This window comes from Anomaloglossus baeobatrachus, chromosome 1, assembly GCF_048569485.1.
Source record: "Anomaloglossus baeobatrachus isolate aAnoBae1 chromosome 1, aAnoBae1.hap1, whole genome shotgun sequence".
Classification (NCBI taxonomy): domain Eukaryota; kingdom Metazoa; phylum Chordata; class Amphibia; order Anura; family Aromobatidae; genus Anomaloglossus; species Anomaloglossus baeobatrachus.
The window spans coordinates 442947944-442968645 of NC_134353.1; the positions used below are offsets into that span (position 1 = coordinate 442947944).

At 44.7% G+C, this 20702-nt stretch overlaps 1 protein-coding gene across 4 annotated transcripts in view; it reads left to right on the plus strand.

Moving 5' to 3' along the window:
* Positions 1 to 20702, plus strand: part of R3HDM4 (R3H domain containing 4) — a 148037-nt gene that overhangs the window by 28240 nt on the left and 99095 nt on the right. The window lies entirely within an intron of this gene.

Genomic DNA, 20702 nt, shown 5'->3' on the forward strand with positions numbered 1-20702 from the left:
TTTTTCGGTCCGATTTGGACTGAGAAAAAAATCGCAGATGCGAGCTGATTCATTGACTAACATGCGTCCGATTCCAATGCGAGTTTTTCTCGCATTGCTCTACTGCGAGAAACTCGCAAGTGAGAAGCAGCCCTCAGAGAAGAGGGAGGCAGCACTTTTCCCCATCTCCTCCACTGTCTCTGCGTATATCGCACTGCAGTCGCACTCGCGCCCATAGGCTTGTATGTGGGTGCGTGAGCCGAGACTCACTGCAAACGCAGCATGCTGGAATTGCACAGAGAGCACGATTCGTGACGAAGAAAAGTAACAAATAGGACACTGCCTCATTAACACTGGTGCAAGTACAATCCGATGTTTTATCTGATCACACCCGCACATAGAAATTGCAAGTGGAAAAGAACCCTTAGGGTACGCTTCCACTAGCGTATAGCTTCCATTCCTATAGCATCAGTAGCGATATGCTAATGACCCTCTGCTACGTGCGTCAGCCAAGGGTCATGCGATTGTGATGCGATCTTGCGATTAGGTCACAGCTGTGGAGAAGAGGGAGGGAGCACTTTCTCCCCATCTCCTGCCCGGCCTGCCTCTGCGTTTATCGCACTGCACTTTGATGACATGCATAATAGAATGAATAAAAAATCCAGGGACATGCAAAAGTAAATTCTAGCCCCAGTTTTACAATTTACTTTTGCATGTCCCTGGATTTTTTTATTCATTCTATTATTCCAATAAAGAAAGAAAAAACTTTTTTATTCAAGTCTGCGCTGGATTCATACATCTTTATTGCTATTGCTTGGTATTCCTAACCATCCGTGCGCTGGATCTCCACTGCAAGACTGTAATATTGGTGAGCTGAACAATTTATTCTGTTTCCACTATACCATTGGTACCTACTTGACTAGATCTATGTTATCTCTCATATGTAGGTTTTGTTGGTGGTAGGGGTCCATATCATGCATGTACCGTGAGTCCACTTTTATCCTTAGTCATTCTAAATCTCTCGTGATCCTTCCATTTTTTTTTTTGTAATTATTCTTGTTTTTTTACATTGTGTATTTTTCTACAACAATAAAAATTATAATTTTTGTACAATTTTTTTTTTTTTTTTTTTTTTTTGTGCCTTATCTCCTTTGTTCTCGTTTTCAATATGTTCCATAAAGTTGGCACTTTCCCGGGGGGATATTATGTAGGTTTTTGTTCCCTCCTCTGTGTATATAATGTAATATATATGACATGACCATGCATGTTTTGTTCATAATGTGATTCCATTTACTGTATTGAACTGTACCGCATTTGTGCTTGATCCAGCATTGCGGCAGAATACCGCCGATGTGAAGCTAGCCTTATTCGTGTGCTTAAAGAAGGCTAGGCCATACTGCATTTTGCACTTTCCCTGATTAAAGGACTGTGCTGGTGACATTTTTATCAATTACTCACTTGCATCTTTATCAGCAGACATGTTTACAGAGGCTAGTGATTTGATCCCTACACAAATAAAGGTACCGTCACACTAAGCAACATCGCTAGCAACATCGCTGCTGAGGCACGACTTTTGTGACACAACAGCGATGTTGCTAGCGATGTCGCTGTGTGTGACATCCAGCAACAACCTGGCCCCTGCTGTGAGGTCGCCGATTGTTGCTGAATGTCCTGGACCATTTTTTAGTTGTTGCTCTCCCGCTGTGAAGCACACATCACTGTGTGTGACAGCGAGAGAGCAACAACTGAATGTGCAGGGAGCCGTCTTCTGCGGATGCTGGTAACCATGGTAAACATCGGGTAACCAAGAAGCCCTTTCCTTGGTTACCCGATATTTACCTTCGTTACCAGCGTCCGCCGCTCTTACGCTGCCATTGCCGGCTCCCTACTCCCTGCACGTGTAGCTAGAATACACATCGGGTAATTAACCCGATGTGTACTCTGGCTAGGAGTGCAGGGAGCCAGCGCTAAGCTGTGTGCGCTGGTAACCATGGGAAATATTGGGTTGGTTACCCGATATTTACCTTGGTTACCAAGCGCAGCCTCGCTTCCATGCGTTGCTGCTGGCTGGGGGCTGGTCACTGGTTGCTGGTGAGATCTGCCTGTGTGACAGCTCACCCAGCAACCCGTGTAGCGACACTACAGCGATCCCTGCCAGGTCAGGTTGCTGGTGAGATCGCTGGAGCGTCGCTTAGTGTGACGGTACCTTAAGGCTATGTGTCCATGTTGCTTTTTACCTGCTTTTTTGCTGCTTTTTCAACTGCAGCGTTTAATGCCGAAATGGATGTGTTCTGCTTTTCAAGCAAAGTCTATGAGAATTTGGGTTTCTTGTGCCCACTATGCAGTTCAAACTGCAGCCTTTTTGTTGCAGAACTTTGGACAAAAACTCAGCTTTGTAGTGCAAAACGCAAATGGCAAAAAGCTGAGTTTTTGTCCAAAGTTCTGCAACAAAAAGGCTGCAGTTTGAACTGCATAGTGGGCACAAGAAACCCAAATTCCCATAGACTTTGCTTGAAAAGCAGAACACATCCATTTCGGCATTAAACGCTGCAGGTAAAAAGCAACGTGGACACATAGCCTAACTCTGCTGTTTATACCTGGCCGTTTCTTCTTTCACCAATTTAAGTGCACACTGTGTGTACACAGCCTTATAGACTCCCAATAATGGCCCATCTAGACAAGTCTTTCAGTGCACCAGCACTTGTCCCCAGTTATCATCCAGTCTAAATAGGCAAGTAGTTTGATGTTTCATGCCATTTGGTTTGTAAAAAAATAATGAATTGTATTTGCTACCGTAGTAATAGGTCTTTCCAATGCACTAAAATTTGCTCCTACCTCTGACAGATTCATTTGCAGGGATCATAAAATACTATGAGCTGAGGCTACTTATTTGGCCAAATAAATAAATAAGCAGTGTGTAACCACTTAAAGGGAACCTGTCAGCAGAAATTTTGCACTAAACATAAAAGATTCCCCCTCTGCAGCTCCTGGGCTGCATTCTAGCAATGTTCCTGTTGTTTTTGTGCCCCCCTTTCTGACCAAAATAAAGACTTTTATAAAGTGGTACCTTTTTTGTATGCAGATACTGTAAATGGTACACGGGGGCGGGCTGCCTGATGTCCGTTATTCTGCCTCCTGCCGCTTTAGGCCGTCTCCCATCGCTCATTTCCATAGCTGTGGACGCCGTCCAGTGCTCCAGAGGTCCCCGCGCATGCCCAGTGCCTATCTCTCGTGGATGAGCACTGTGCCCAGTGTCACCGCTGGTGACGTGTGCGCAGGCTTTAGATTATGGGCGGCGCTTTGATTTTCATTACCAAGTAACCGCCCATAATTGCGTGACCGCACTTTCCCTCTCTGCCTCCTTCGTTCTGCACAAGCGCGGGCTTGCTGACTCCACGGTGCCTCTTTCCCATTTTGCTCTGAGGCAGGAAATAGATGGGAGGAGCGCGGAGTAGGACACCACCGATCAGGATTAGACGCAGGAGGCAGAGGGAGAAAGCGCGATTATGGGCGGTTACTTAGTCATCAAAATCAAAGCGCCGCCCATAATCTAAAGCCTGCACACTGGGAATGCGCGGGGACCTCTGGAGCACTGGGTGGCGTCCACAGCTATGGAAATGAGCGATGGGGGACGACCTAAAGCGGCAGGAGGCAGAATAACGGACACCAGATAGCCCGCCCCCGTGTACCATTTACAGTATCTGCATACAAAAAGGTACCACTTTATAAAGTCTTTATTTTGGTCAGAAAGGGGACACAAGAACACCAGGAACATTGCTAGAATGCAGCCCAGGAGCTGCAGAGGGGGAATCTTTTATGTTTAGTGCAAAATTTCTGCTGACAGGTTCCCTTTAAAGTGGCCTAACTGGGCAGACTGCATTCCGGAGACTTGCTTTTCTAACTTATGAGCCCTTCCCAGGCAAATCTCTGAGCTTCCTCAAGGAATTCCTCCGGAGTGAATCAGAGATGGGCTGGGACATGAGTGACGGAGTCTAGGCCAAAGTGACAGGACGCAGTGTCCTCTCTTGCAGAGATGCTATTGATCTCTGCAGGAGCGCGTGTCCACCATTCGGGTTCTGGCTGCCAACTTTACCTGTATTGTCCCCACTAAGAAAGCCGCTCAGCGTGTCAGTTTACACTGTTTAAAAACAAGCACAGTGGGCATGGGATTTCTATAAATCCATCTAGTGTTTGTACTGTACAACGCAGGTGAAATATGCTGCATCGAAAATGCTTCTGCTCGTGGGAGCCCGGCCCAAACACAAATGCTTATTGGTTTGACGCATATCAGGATGGCTGAAACCCGACCACAACTGAACAAGATGCACAAGTTGAAACATCAAGACTGGGTCAAGAAATCTCTGAAGACTGTTTTGAATGGTCTTATAAAATGATGAGAGGAGTGTGATTCTTTACTGACCAGATGGGTTAATCAGTAACAGAGACAGGCCTCCACTTTGACTCAGACGCCAGCAAGGTGGAGGTGGGGTATTGCCGTGGGCTGGTATAATTAAACATGAGCTAGTTGGACTTTTCAGTTTGAAGACGGGCTCAAAATCAACTCCCAAACTTACTGTCACTTTTTACAAGATGTAAAGAGGTCAGTCAGCACACCAGTCCAAGTGTTTGACTAGATAATGCAGCAAGGGTGCGGTGCACAGAGGTTCAGGTGACATGTTCAAGAGGAGAATGGGGGGAATTTTTTTTTCTTTTCCTTCTTCATTTTTGACAATTAACCAAGAATGTAAAATACAGTTCTAGTATGTTATGTAAAAAAAATTGCATTGCATACATATGAAATATGGATTCTATGCAAGAAGCCCCCTCTACACTCGCATGTCATACGGATGCTATGTGAGGAAAAATCGTGCACTTGTGTGATATATAGTGTGACATACACATAACACTTGCAACCACTTTTTGGTCTGAGGATTGAAGTGTGTTTTATATGCTAGTGTGAGCAAGCCCTAAATCTGAAATTCAGACTGGTGTGCCCTAGTCGCATTCAACCCTATAGCCCTACATTAAGAAAACTTATAAAGTTACATCTGCTCCACACTGCAACCACTGTGTGATTTTGACAGGTCCCAAATGTAGTCATATCTTGTGTGCTCTAAAAGGGACAAAAGATGGCAACTGCTAAGCATATTACTACCTTCATTAAACTTGCACTCATGATTCCTAACAGATGGGGAACTTTAAAAAAAAAAGAAAAAAATTTAGACTGGGGGGTGTGCACACATTGAGTATTTGGTTGCAGAAATTTCTGCATCTGTTGGCTGGAACAATACAGCGGCAAAACATGCATTTTTGATGTGTTTTTACATGCGTTTCTCAAATTGAAGTCAATGGGGGGAAAGAATTGACATGCTGCAGATTATTTTCTGCACCAAATCTGGCAGGAGAAAATCCTGATCAAAAACTTTAGGATTCTCATTAACTTTGCTGGCATCAGGATTCGCCTGCAGCTTTGTGGCAAATCTTAGGGTATGTGCGCACGTGTGCGTATTGCATGCAGTTACGCTGCGTTCTGCACCGCAGCGTAACTGCATGCGTCCTGCGTCTCCTGCACAATCTATGGAGATTGTGCAGGAGCCGTGCGCACATGGCATATTAGAACGCAGCGATTCGGCTGCTGCCCGAATCGCTGCGTTCTAAGAAGTGACATGTCGCTTCTTTCGTGCGGTTTGCATGCTGTCTATAGGGAGAGGCAGCATACAGAGCGCACGTTCTCTGCTGGCACCATGCGCTTCAGAACGGAGCTTTTCAGTTGCGCTCTGAAGCGCACCTTTTTCGGTGCGGTGCAGAGCGCACACGTGCGCACATAGCCTTAAAGTCAAATATTCAGCAAAAAAATACAGTAAACGTTAAAGAGCTAGCATACAGCTTAAAGATTGTTTCTCCAAAAGACCAAGTTGACGATGAGGACATTTGATCCTCTCATTAATTGCTTATGTAGCTGAGTTCCCACGATCAGTATCTGAGTTCTTGACTCTACAGAATTTCCTCACCATCTCCACACCTTTTTAATTTATTTGCATTTTTTGTTGTTTTTTTGTGTGCGTTTTTGCTGTGGGGTCTTTTTTTTTTTTCTTTTTTTTTTTTTTGTCGGTGTAATCCTTCTAATTTAAAAAAGCATACGAGGGCAAATCTGGCGGTGATCTCCAAAAACCAGATATTATTGATAAAACGTAGTCTTTTATTAAGGCACAATTAACCCCTTAACGACCCATGACGTACTGAATACGTCATGGATCGTGTGCCGGTAAGCCCTGCCGCCGGTCGGCGGCGGCGAGACGCGCACATATCAGCTGTTATCAACAGCTGATATGTGTGCCTGCTAGCCGCGGGTGGAATCGCTTCCACCCGCGGCCATTAACCCCTTACATTTCGCTGCCAAAGTCTTGGCAGCGATATGTATATGGGCGCCGCCATGACAGTGACTTACCCCGCCCCCGCCGGAAGTCACGTGACATGATCACGTGACTTTCGGCGGTTGCCATGGTAGCACAGGGTCATGTGATGACGCCTGTGGCTAACATGAGTCACTTCCTCTCCATGCCGGAATACAGCCGGCATTGAAAGTGAAGCAGCAAATCTGCAGTTCTCAGCTCTGTAGCTGAGATCTGCAGATAGTGCAGAGCGATCGGATTGCTGATCGCAATAGCCCCCTAGGGAGACTAGTAAAATAAAAAAAAAAGTAAAAAAAAAAAGTTTTAAAAAATTAAAAAAAAATAAAAAAAACCTAAAAGTTCAAATCACCCCCCTTTCACCCCATTGAAAATTAAAGGGTTAAAAAAATAAAAAATACACACATTTGGTATCGCCACGTTCAGAAATGCCCGAGCTAGCAAAATATAAAATCAATGAATCTGATCAGTAAACGGCGTAGCGGCAAAAAAATTCCAAACGCCAAAATTACGTTTTTTGGTCGCCGCAAATTTTGCGCAAAATGCAATAACAGGCGATCAAAACGTAGCATCTGTGCAAAAATGGTACCGTTAAGAACGTCAGGTCGAGACGCAAAAAATAAGCCATCACTGAGCCTCAGATCCTGAAAAATGAGAACGCTACGGGTTTTGGAAAATGGCGCAAAACGTGCGCCACGTTTTTCGGACAAGCTTGTGAATTTTTTTTAACCCCTTAGATACAAGTAAACCTATACATGTTTGGTGTCTATAAACTCGCACCGACCTGAGGCATCATACCCACACATCAGTTTTACCATATAGTCAACACGGTGAATAAAATATCCCAAAAACTATTGTACAATCCCACTTTTTTTGCAATTTTTCCGCACTTGGAATTTTTTTGCTGTTTTCCAGTACACTATATGGTAAACCTTATGGTTTCATTTAAAAGTACAACTCGTCCCGCAAAAAACAAGCCCTCATGTGGCAAGATTGATGGAAAAATAAAAAAGTTACGCCTCTCGGAAGAAGGGGAGCAAAAAACAAAAACGCAAAAACGGAAAGTGCCCGGGGGCTGAAGGGGTTAAAAATCCAGCCATAGTAGCAGTGACATCCCGGAGGATCAACCAGAGACTAGTTTCGGCATAGAAGCCTTCCTCCCGTCTGAGTTAACATTACACTCCAAATGGCATACTAATGGACCTCATCCCAATTAGCATTAATTATATTATACAATTAGTATAGGGTGTATAGCTGGGTTCACACTAAGCGACAACGACGACGCTGTTACGTCACCATTTTCTGTGACGTAACAGCGACCTTGTAAGTCGCTGTTATGATCGCTGCTTAGCTGTCAAACAGAGCAGAAGCAGCAGCGATCATAACGACGCTGTGCTACATGTGCAGAGAGCAGGGAGCCGCGCTTAGCGCTGGCTCCCTGCTCTCCTTGCTACAGTATACATCGGGTTAATTACCCGACGTGTACTGCAGCTACATGTGCAGGGAGCCGCGCACACTGCTTAGCGCTGGCTCCCTGCTCTCCTTGCTACAGTATACATCGGGTTAACTACCCGATGTGTACTGCAGCTACATGTGCACAGAGCAGGAGCCGGCACTGGCAGCGAGAGCGAACGCTGGTAACGAAGGTAAATATCGGGTAACCAGGGACAGGTCTTCCTTTGGTTACCCGATGTTTACCCTGGTTACAGCTTACCGCAGCTGCCAGACGCCGGCTCCTGCTCCCTGCTCACTTCATTTCGTCGCTCTCTCTCGCTGTCACACACAGCGATGTGTGCATCACAGCGGGAGAGCGACAACCAAAAAATGAAGCTGGACATTCAGCAACGACCGGCGACCTCACAGCAGGGGCTAGGTCGTTGCTGGATGTCACACACAGCGACAGCGACGGGACGTCGCTGCAACATCACAGAAAATGGTGACGTAGCAGCAACGTCGTCGCTGTCGCTGTGTGTGACACCACCTTATATTACTAACCTTGCGGGAGTTAATTAACATCAAACAACAAAGGGAGCAATATTAAAAATGTGGCAACTGATTCAATTGTATTTAGTCGCGCCGGCCCTGGGCATTCAGCTGCGATCGTCACGGGCCGCGACAAGCAGGTACATGCTCACGATCAGGACCCGCTGCTTCCTGGACGCAGCGGGTCCTGACCTGCGGGGTCGCATGTCTCCTCCGCAGGAGACCGCAGTTGCCCGTGCCTGTGATCGGGGTTCGGAGCGCTGCGGTCTCCTCGTGTGTGTGTGTGTGTGTGTGTGTGTGTGTGTGTGTGTGTTTAGTTACTACAAGGATGGCACAAAATTACTGGGCACACTACTACAAGGATGGGCACAAAGGTACTAGGCACACTACTACAAGGATGGGCACAAAACTACTGTGCACGATATTACAGGGCACAAGGATGAGCACAATACTACCGGCACAATATCACAAGAATGAGCACAGTACTATGGGCACAAGGATGGGCACAATACTACAAGGATTAGCACAATACTACTGGGCACAATACTACAAGAATCAGCACAATACTGCTGGGCACAATACCACAAGGATGAGCACAATACTACATGGCACAAGGATGGGCACAATACTACAAGGATGAGAACAATACTACTGGGCACAATACTACAGGGCACAAGGATGGGCACAATACTACTGGGTACAGTACCACAAGGATGAACACAATACTACAGGGCACACTGATTGGGACATTACTGTAGCATGGGGACATTACTGCAAGATGTTGGCTGAGATTACTACATGATGCTGCTATTTGTAAAACATTATTACAAGGTGATAAAATGTAAAAAAAAAATCAAAATAAAGCATTACTTTTTTGCCATTTAAAAATGCTTTTTTATATTGAAACTTAACTAAACAAAAAAATGCAGGTTTGTTATAATAAACAAGAAAAATATTCAAAAAAAGTGATCCAAAGGTGTATAGGAAAAAACTATGAAATAATTTAAAAATGTCACTTTGTCCTGCAAAGAATGCGGCCCCTCTCAATTTTTTTTTTTCTATATGCGGCCCATACACCCAGCTGAGTTTGAGACTCCTGGTTTAGCGTAAATCAGTCTTTAGCATAAAATAGTCTGTAGCCAAAGACAACCTTTGGTCACCTAGAAGCAGATCGTCAGTCATTTTAACCCCTTAACGACCGCGGGCCGTAAAATTATGTCCTAGCGGTCATAATGTTACTGCCTGCGGTCTACCGGCAGCAGCATGCCGCGATCGGCGCACATCTCAGCTGATTTTCACAGCTGAGATGTGTGCCTGCTAGGCACGAGCAGAATCGTTATCTGCTTGTGCCGTTTAACCCCTTAAATGGCGCTGTCAATATGTGACAGCGCCATTATAAGCGCGATCGCGGTAAACTTTTACTTACCGCCCCATACCGGAAGTCACGTGACGCGATCACGTGACTTCTGATAGTTGTCATGGTAGCACAGGGTCATGTGATGACTTCTGTACTACACATGAATTGCTTTCACTTTCGCTGTGCCAGCGGCACAGCGAAAGAGAGAGAGAGCGTATCTGCTGCTTACAGCTGTATAACTGTGATCAGCAGATAGTGCAGAGCAATCGGAATGCTGATCGCAATAGCCCCCTAGGGGGACTAGTAAAATAAAAAAAAGTTTTAAAAAATTTAAAAAAACCCTAAAAGTTCAAATCACCTCCCCCTTTCGCCCCATTGAAAATTAAAGGGTTAAAAAAATAAAAAATATACACATTTGGTATCGCCGCGTTCAGAAACGCCCGATCTATCAAAATATAACATCAATTAATCTGATCAGTATACGGCGTAGCGGCTAAAAAATTCCAAACTCCAAAACATTTTTTTGTTGCCACAACTTTTGCGCAAAATGCTATAAGAGGCGATCAAAACGTAGCATCTGCACAAAAATGGTACCGTTAAAAACGTCAGCTCGAGACGCAAAAAATAAGCAATTACTGAGCCATAGATCCCGAAAAATGAGAACACTACGGGTCACTGAATATGGCGTAAAACGTGCGCCACTTTTTCGGTCAAACTTCCGATTTTTTTTTTTTTTTTTCCCCTCATATAAAAGTAAACCTATACATGTTTGGTGTCTACGAACTCGCACTGACCTGAGGCATCACACCCACACATCAGTTTTTACCATATAGTGAACACAGTGAATAAAATATCTCAAAAACAATAGTGCTATCGCACTTTTTTTGCAATTTTTTTGCATTTGGAATTTTTTTGCCATTTTCCAGTACACTATATGGTAAAACTTATGGTTTCATTTAAAAGTACAGCTCGTTCCGCAAAAAATGAGCTCTCAGATGACCATATTGACTGAAAAATAAAAGTTACGTCTCTCAGAAAAAGAATGGCGGAAAAAAAAACAGAAAGCGAAAACTCGGCCGGTCGTGAAGGGGTTAATAGCTTGATCAGACAGGCTTACCGTTCAAATGCACATAGACTCATTATTCCTTAGATTATGAGCCCCAGTGGGGACAGTATTGCTGATGTATGTAAAGCGCTGTGGAATTAATAGCGCTATATAAATATTATTATTCTCATCAGTACACTATGTACTGTTTGTTGTGTAAAGAAAGTGAAATGATCACTCCTCATTGGGATTGCCAGCCATTTTAAATTATCTGGAAAGGAGCATTGTTCCTGCTTGTGTGTTTGAGAGATTAGCGAGAAGTAGAGGACCTTTAAGGTGGCTTTACACACTGCAACATCGCAAACGACATCGCTGTAAAGGCCCTGTCACACTAAGCAACATCGCTAGCAACATCGCTGCGAACGAACAACTTTTGTGACGTAGCAGCGATGTTGCTAGTGATGTTGCTGTGTGTGACATCCAGCAACAACCTGGCCCCTGCTGTGAGGTCGTTGGTTGTTGCTGAATGTCCTGGGCCATTTTTTAGTTGTTGCTGTCCCGCTGTGAAGCACAGATCGCTGTGTGTGACAGCGAGACAGCAACAACTAAATGTGCAGGCAGCAGGAGCCGGCTTCTGCGGAGGCTGGTAACCACAGTAAATATCGGGTAACCAAGGAGCCCTGTCCTTGGTTACCCGATATTTACCTTTGTTACCAGCCTCCGCCGCTCTCACTGTCAGTGCCAGCTCCTGCTCTGTGCACATGTAGCTGCAGGACACATCGGGTAATTAACCCGATGTGTGCTGTAGCTAGGAGAGCAGGGAGCCAGCGCTAAGCAGTGTGCGCTGCTCCCTGCTCTCTGCACATGTAGCTACAGCACACATCGGGTAATTAACCTGATTTGTGCTGTAACTAGGAGAGCAGGGAGCCAGCGCTCAGTGTGCGCTGCTCCCTGCTCTCTCTGCACGTGTAGCTGCGTGCGCTGGTAACAAAGGTAAATATCGGGTTGGTTACCCGATATTTACCTTAGTTACCAAGCGCAGCATCTTCCACGCGGCGCTGGGGGCTGGTCACTGGTTGCTGGTGAGCTCACCAGCAACTCGTGTAGCGACGCTCCAGCGATCCCTGCCAGGTGAGGTCCAGTCACACTAAACAACTTACCAGCGATCCCAACAACGATAGGGATCGCTGGTAAGTTGCTAGGAGGTTGCTGGTGAGATGTCACACTGCGACGCTCCAGCGATCCCACCAGCAACCTGACCTGGCAGGGATCGCTGGAGCGTCGCTACACGAGTTGCTGGTGAGCTCACCAGTGACCAGCCCCCAGCGCCGCGTGGAAGATGCTGCGCTTGGTAACTAAGGTAAATATCGGGTAACCAACCCGATATTTACCTTGGTTACCAGCGCACGCAGCTACACGTGCAGAGAGCAGGGAGCATCTCACACTGAGCGCTGGCTCCCTGCTCTCCTAGTTACAGCACACATTGGGTTAATTACCCGATGTGTGCTGCAGCTAAATGTGCACAGAGCAGGGAGCAGCGCACAATGCTTAGCGCTGGCTCCCTGCTCTCCTAGCTACAGCACACATCGGGTTAATTAACCTGATGTGTCCTGCAGCTACATGTGCACAGAGCAGGAGCCGGCACTGACAGTGAGAGCAGCGGAGGCTGGTAACAAAGGTAAATATCGGGTAACCAAGGACAGGGCTTCTTGGTTACCCGATGTTTACTGTGGTTACCAGTGTCCGCAGAAGCCTGACGTTATAGCGACCTCCCCAGCGATATTGCAGTGTGTGAAACACATCAGCGACCTGGCCCCTGCTGTGAAGTTGCTGATCGCTACAAATCGTTCAGGACCATTCTTTGGTCCTTTGTTTCCCGCTGTGCAGCATGATCGCTAGAAAGTCTGTGTAAAGCGGACTTTACAGCGACTTCCCTTTCAAAAAGCTGCTTTACAACGTCCCCAATGACTAGCTAGGTCGTTATGCAGGTCCGGATCGCTGTTGCGTTGTTGGCCAGGTCTGCCTGTTTGACAGCTCAGCAGAGACTTTGTAGCGATCCCGGCCAGGTTGGGATCGCTGGTGGGATCGCTAGAAAGTCTGAGTGTGTAAAGGGGCCTTAAGGGTGTGTGACTGCAGGATTGCACTACTTTTGTTTGCTGTTTTTACTATGGATACACAACTTTCTACACCTCCTATACAGACGGCCGCTTTCATACTGCATTGTGATCTCTGTTCAGGGGTCCTGTCAGGGCTTCCGTCCGATTTCCCCCGGCGTAGGGTCTGTTTATACCAGCTGGGTGAAGGCATTAATGCCTGTTGATCACCTACTTGCTTGCTGATCTGCAGTTGGTTAATAGGCTATTTCCACAGGCAGCCTGTGCTTCAGAGGCACATTTAACAATCTATACAGGACTGTTGAGAACGATTTATCTTTTGTGCAAAGAACCAGCAGTATGGATTAGTGGTCATCAGTTTGTTTCCGATTTATCGCTGTGCATTTTAGTTACCCTAATGAAAGAGTTCATTTCTTTTTTGAGTGCGTAACTGTGCCATTACTGAATACTGTTGGGAAAGAAAACCTCAATGAGCATAACTTTATGACCCATGCAAGTGATTACCTTTTTGGATTGTCATAAAAATTTTTTCCTACTTTAGAAAACCCTCTTTAGACAGCTGCATTGTGTAAGTTGTATGTGGAGCTTTTAGCGCACCTTATTGTAAATCTTCTAATGTTGCCTTCCCTCCATTCATGCAGCTAAAATTACTGTAATTTTCTTTTAAAAAAGTCTTACCTTAGGCCACTTTTATTGCTGTTAAGATTGAACTTGGGTGCCATAGTCATGCTGTTGTAAGTGCAAAGCATATTTCTATAGGAATGGTTTTGTTTTTTTTTCTTTATTAAAAATGTCCTTGTGGATTAGATACATAATTTAAAGGTTACTCCAGGGAAATAAATAAAAAAAAAAAAATCCAGCTCCTAATAACCTGTAGTTCCAGGCTCCATTTACTTTAATGAAGGCATGTTTTTTGGAGAGTAACTGTAAAGTGCGGGGTTAAATTTTCCTGTCAAAACATAGTCTACTATGTTCCCTTGGTCACATGAGGTGTCTGTGCAAAATTTTGTGATTGTAAATTCGACGGTGCGGATACACTTTTCGTTTCACTTTTTCCCCTTTATGTAGGTAGGGGCAAAATTGATTGGTAAATTGGAACACGTGGGGTTAAAATTTCGTCTTACAACAGTAGCCTATGACGCTCTCGGGGTCCAGACGTGTGAGTGTGCAAAATTTTGTGGCTGTAGCTGCGACGGTGCAGATGCCAATCCCGGACACACACACACACACACACACACACACACACACACACACACACACACACACACACACACACACACACACACACACGTTATGTTTTGGCTGCTGGGAGGAGCTCTCTGGTGGCCAGGAATGGTTTGGACTTGGACCAGCTTTGTTGTGCAGTGGGTGTTTCCTTTCCTAACTCTCTGCTTATTTAAATCCTGGTCTGATTGCAGGCTGTTGCCGGATGTCAGTTGTTCTTTGTATCTCCAGCCTGCTTAATCCTGCTCTACACCACATCTTCCCCAGATAAGTGCTTGCTCTTTATTTATTGTCTGGTTCTTTTGTTTATCTGGGTTTGTCATTTGCTGTGGTTGGTTTCAGTTTATTTGCTTGCAGGGATTTTCCCCCTTAGTGGATTGTTGAGGAACTCCCTGCAGTTCTGTGTAGAGTATAGCTCCTTTGGGTCCATGTGTTTGTGGCTTACTGACTTTGTTATGATTCTTGTTTTTTGTTCATTGGTATGACAAAGGCAACTGGTATAGGACGGAGTTCAGATCGTGCGATCTGAGGGCCTTTTTGTACTATCAGGAAGTTGGTATTTTGCAGGGTTTTTCTCTGGCCACCATCAGTCCCTTTCCTGTCCTTTCCTATTTTAGTCAGCGGGGGCCTCACCTTTTGCTAATCCTGTCATCTACCTGTGTATTGTGTTTTTCCTTTATCACCGCAGTCTTTGAATGTGGGGGGATAGCTATTCTTGTCTATATTCACAGGCAGAGAGTTATTCATCTTTCCTACCTTTTAGGATAGTTAGTTCTCCGGCTGGGTTCGCGGTGCACAGGATGTTAGTTCACCCCTCGGCTACTTCTAGTTGTGATGGTTAGTAAAAGGATGGCGGCCAGATTAGTTGCCAATGCTCTTGTCACCTTTTGCCAATGATTTGTGCTGGTCTTCCATGGTTCCGGATCATAACACACACCTTTTATATATTAGTCATATGAAAAAGTTTGGGCACCCCTATTAATGTTAACCTTTTTTCTTTATAACAATTTGGGTTTTTGCAACAGCTATTTCAGTTTCATATATCTAATAAATGATGGATGTAATATTTCTGAATTGAAATGAGGTTTATTGTACTAACAGAAAATGCAATTTGCATTTAAACTAAATTTGACAGGTGCAGAAGTATGGGCACCCTTATGAATTTCTTGTTTTTAACACTCTGAACTACTTTTTACTGACTTACTAAAGCACTAAATTGGTTTTGTAACCTCATTGAGCTTTGAACTTCATAGGCAGGTGTATCCAATCATGAGAAAAGGTATTTAAGGTGGCCACTTGCAAGTAGTTCTCGAATTTGAATCTCCTATGAAGAGTGGCATCATGGGCTCCTCAAAACATCTCTCAAATGATCTGAAAACAAAGATTATTCAACATAGTTGTTCAGGGGAAGGATACAAAAAGTTGTCTCAGAGATTTAAACTGTCAGTTTTCACTGTGAGGAACATAGTAAGGAAATGGAAGAACACAGGTACAGTTCTTGTTAAGCCCAGAAGTGGCAGGCCAAGAAAAATATCAGAAACGCAGAGAAGAATGGTGAGAAAAGTCAAGGAAAATCCACAGACCACCTCCAAAGACCTGCAGCATCATCTTGCTGCAAATGGTGTCACTATGCATTGGTCAACAATACAGCGCACTTTGCACAAGGAGAAGCTGTATGGGAGAGTGATGCGAAAGAAGCAGTTTCTGCAAGCACGCCACAAACAGAGTCGTCTGAGGTATGCAAAAGCACATTTGGACAAGCCAGTTACATTTTGGACGAAGGTCCTGTGGACTGATGAAACAAAGATTGAGTTGTTTGGTCATACAAAAAGGCGTTATGCATGGAGGCAAAAGAAACACGGCATTCCAAGAAAAGCACTTGCTACCCACAGTTAAATTTGGTGGAGGTTCCTTCATGCTTTGGAGCTGTGTGGCCAATGCCGGCACCGGGAATCTTGTTAAAGTTGAGGGTCACATGAATTCAACTCAGTATCAGCAGATTCTTGACAATAATGTGCAAGAATCAGTGACGAAGTTGAAGTTACGCAGGGGATGGATATTTCAGCAAGACAATGATCCAAAACACCGCTCCAAATCTACTCAGGCATTCATGCAGAGGAACAATTACAATGTTCTGGAATGGCCATCCCAGACCTGAATATCATTGAACATCTGTGGGATGATTTGAAGCGTGCTGTCCATGCTCAGCGACCATCAAACTTAACTGAACTGGAATTCTTTTGTAAACAGGAATGGTCAAATATACCTTCATGCAGGATCCAGGAACTCATTAAAAGCTACAGGAAGCGACTAGAGGCTGTTATTTTTGCAAAAGAAGGATCTACAAAATATTAACCCCTTAACGACCGCGGGCCGTAAAATTACGTCCTAAATGACATAATCTTACTGCCCGCGGTCCTCCGGCGGCAGCATGCCGCGATCGGCACACATCTCAGCTGATTTTCACAGCTGAGATGTGTGCCTGCTAGGCACGAGCAGAATCGTTATCTGCTCGTGCCGATTAACCCCTTATATGGCGCTGTCAATACATGACAGCGCCATTATAAGCGCAATCGCGGTAAAGTTTTTACTTACCGCCGAAACCGGAAGTCACGTGACGCGATCACGTGACTCCCGATAGTTGTCATGGTAGTACAGGGTCATGTGATGACTCCTGTACTACACATGAATTGGTTTCACTTTCGCTGTGCCCGGGGCACAGCAAAAGAGAAAGACAGCGTATCTGCTGTTTACAGCCTTCCAGCTGTGATCAGCAGATACTGCAGAGCGATCGGAATGCTGATCGCAATAGCCCCCTAGGGGGACTAGTAAAATAAAAAAAAAAAGTAAAAAAATAAGTTTTAAAAAATTAAAAAAAAACAAAAAAACCTAAAAGTTCAAATCACCCCCCATTCGCCCCATTGAAAATTAAAGGGTTAAAAAAATAAAAAATATACACACATTTGGTATCGCCGCGTTCAAAAACGCCCGATCTATCAAAATATAAAATCAATTAATCTGATCAGTAAACGGCGTAGCGGCAAAAAAATTCCAAACGCCAAAACGACGTTTTTTTGTCGCCACAACTTTTGCGCAAAATGCAATAAGAGGCGATCAAAACGTAGCATCTGCGCAAAAATGGTACCGTTAAAAACGTCAGCTCGAGACGCAAAAAATAAGCAGTCATTGAGCCTAAGATCCCGAAAAATGAGAACGCTACGGGTCACGGAATATGGCGTAAAACGTGCGCCACTTTTTTCGGACAAACTTCCGATTTTTTTTTTAACCCCTTATATAAAAGTAAACCTATACATGTTTGGTGTCTACGAACTCGCACTGACCTGAGGCATCACACCCACACATCAGTTTTACCATATAGTGAACACAGTGAATAAAATATCTCAAAAACCATAGTGCTATCGCACTTTTTTTGCAATTTTTCAGCATTTGGAATTTTTTTGCCATTTTCTAGTACACAATATGGTAAAACTGATGGTTTCATTTAAAAGTACAGCTCGTTCCGCAAAAAATGAGCCCTCACATGACCATATTGACTGAAAAATAAAAAAGTTACGTCTCTCAGAAAAATGGCGAAAAAAAAAAACGGAAAGCGAAAAATCGGCCGGTCGTGAAAGGGTTAATGTCACTTTTATGTTGAGGTGCCCATACTTTTGCACCGGTCAAATTTTGTTTAAATGCGGATTGCACATTTTCTGTTAGTACAATAAACCTCATTTCAATTCAGAAATATTACTCAGTCCATCAGTTATTAGATACAGTGCCTACAAGTAGTATTCAACCCCCTGCAGATTTAGCAGGTTTGATAAGATGCAAATAAGTTAGAGCCTGCAAACTTCAAACAAGAGCAGGATTTATTAACAGATGCATAAATCTTACAAACCAACAAGTTATGTTGCTCAGTTAAATTTTTTAATAAATTTTCAACATAAAGGTGTGGGTCAATTATTATTCAACCCCTAGGTTTAATATTTTGTGGAATAACCCTTGTTTGCAATTACAGCTAATAATCGTCTTTTATAAGACCTGATCAGGCCGGCACAGGTCTCTAGAGTTATCTTGGCCCACTCCTCCATGCAGATCTTCTCCAAGTTATCTAGGTTCTTTGGGTGTCTCATGTGGACTTTAATCTTGAGCTCCTTCCACAAGTTTTCAATTGGGTTAAGGTCAGGAGACTGACTAGGCCACTGCAACACCTTGATTTTTTTCCCTCTTGAACCAGCCCTTGGTTTTCTTGGCTGTGTGCTTTTGGGTTGTTGTCTTGTTGGAAGATGAAATGATGACCCATCTTAAGATCCTTGATGGAGGAGCGGAGGTTCTTGGCCAAAATCTCCAGGTAGGCCGTGCTATCCATCTTCCCATGGATGCGGACCAGATGGCCAGGCCCCTTGGCTGAGAAACAGCCCCACAGCATGATGCTGCCACCACCATGCTTGACTGTAGGGATGGTATTCTTGGGGTCGTATGCAGTGCCATCCAGTCTCCAAACGTCACGTGTGTGTGGTTGGCACCAAAGATCTCGATCTTGGTCTCATCAGACCAGAGAACCTTGAACCAGTCTGTCTCAGAGTCCTCCAAGTGATCATGAGCAAACTGTAGACGAGCCTTGACATGACGCTTTGAAAGTAAAGGTACCTTACGGGCTCGTCTGGAACGGAGACCATTGCGGTGGAGTACGTTACTTACGGTATTGACTGAAACCAATGTCACCACTGCCATGAGATCTTCCCGGAGCTCCTTCCTTGTTGTCCTTGGGTTAGCCTTGACTCTTCGGACAAGCCTGGCCTCGGCACGGGTGGAAACTTTCAAAGGCTGTCCAGGCTGTGGAAGGCTAACAGTCGTTCCATAAGCCTTCCACTTCCGGATGATGCTCCCAACAGTGGAGACAGGTAGTTCCAACTCCTTGGAAAGGGTTTTGTACCCCTTGCCAGCCTTGTGACCCTCCACGATCTTGTCTCTGATGGCCTTGGAATGCTCCTTTTTGTCTTTCCCATGTTGACCATGTATGAGTGCTGTTCACAAGTTTGGGGAGGGTCTTAATTAGTCAGAAAAGGCTGGAAAAAGAGATAATTAATCCAAACATGTGAAGCTCATTGTTCTTTGTGCCTGAAATACTTCTTAATACTTTAGGGGAACCAAACAGAATTCTGGTGGTTTGAGGGGTTGAATAATAAATGACCCTCTGAATAAACTTTTCACAATTTATAAAAAAAATAAAACAAGAAATAACCACCTTTTTTGCTGCAGTGCATTTCACACTTCCAGGCTGATCTACAGTCCAAATGTCACAATGCCAAGTTAATTCCGAATGTGTAAACCTGCTAAATCTGCAGGGGGTTGAATACTACTTGTAGGCACTGTATATGAAACTGAAATAGCTGTTGCAAAAACCCAAATTGTTATAAAGAAAAAAGGTTAACATTAATAGGGGTGCCCAAACTTTTTCATATGACTGCAGATTTTAGGAGTCGGAGTTGGTCCATTTTATACTGACTCCACCAAAAAGAACTACCACTCCACAGCCCTGCTTATAACTCCGTCTAATTGCTGCTCGTCTACTGAGAACACTGGGAAGCAGATGTATGGAAACTGCTGCACACTGTATGACGGAGGGGGAGCAGTGAGAGCAGCTCCAGTCACACTGCATTACAGGTGTTTATAAGGATAATACAACTGTCAGGGGCATCTCATCTTTATAGTGTAAGAGTGCAGGAACCATGCAAAGATTTTTAATCTCCCCAGAGCACCCCTTTAAACAGAACTTTGACCAAATTTTTCACATTGAACACCGGACATACAATGTAATAATGGGTGAAGAAAAAAAAATAGTCCAAGTGGGCATTACCAGAGATTTCACAGAGGAACATGTACTTCTGACTCTCTCTGATGCTGGCTAATCATAAGCAGGCAGAAACACACTGGAGGGAGGGGAACACGCCCCTTCCGTAGCTTAGAACAGCTGTCGAAAGAGACATGGACCTCACACCCAAAAATCATACTTTGATCTAGTGCTGCTTGGCAAAATGTTATGCAGCTGAACATGAGGTTCTTGGTTTTAACATTTTGATCACTGTATGAAGCGCACTGCCACGTCACAGCGAACCTCTGCGTGGGTCCCTAACTTTATTAAGCCTTTAGTGTAGCACCGTGCACCAGTCATCGCCACAGCAACTGTGCACCAGCAGGTGGAGATGGCCTGGTGCCCCACAACAACATGCTGCAAGGCTGAATGAACCCACAAGACTCCAGGCCAGTCCAGGCGAAAGGTGAGTTATTCAGCTCTTTTCACAGGCTGTTTGTGTTGTGGCGGCCATTGTTGCTGTGGTTTTGTGACTGTTGAGTGGTGTGACCTGGAGTCTTGGGGGTTCAGCCTTGCAGCACAGGTGTTGAGGCACCAGGTCACACCCCTGCTGGTGCACTGTCGCTACAGCGGTGGTTGGCACGTGGCGCCGCACCTTTTTAAAACTTAAATAATTTAAGGACCCCCTGAGAGGTTCGCTGTGATGTGGCAGTGGGCTTTACACAGTCTGATCAGAATGTTAAACCAAAACCTCATGTTCAGTTATAGTTTT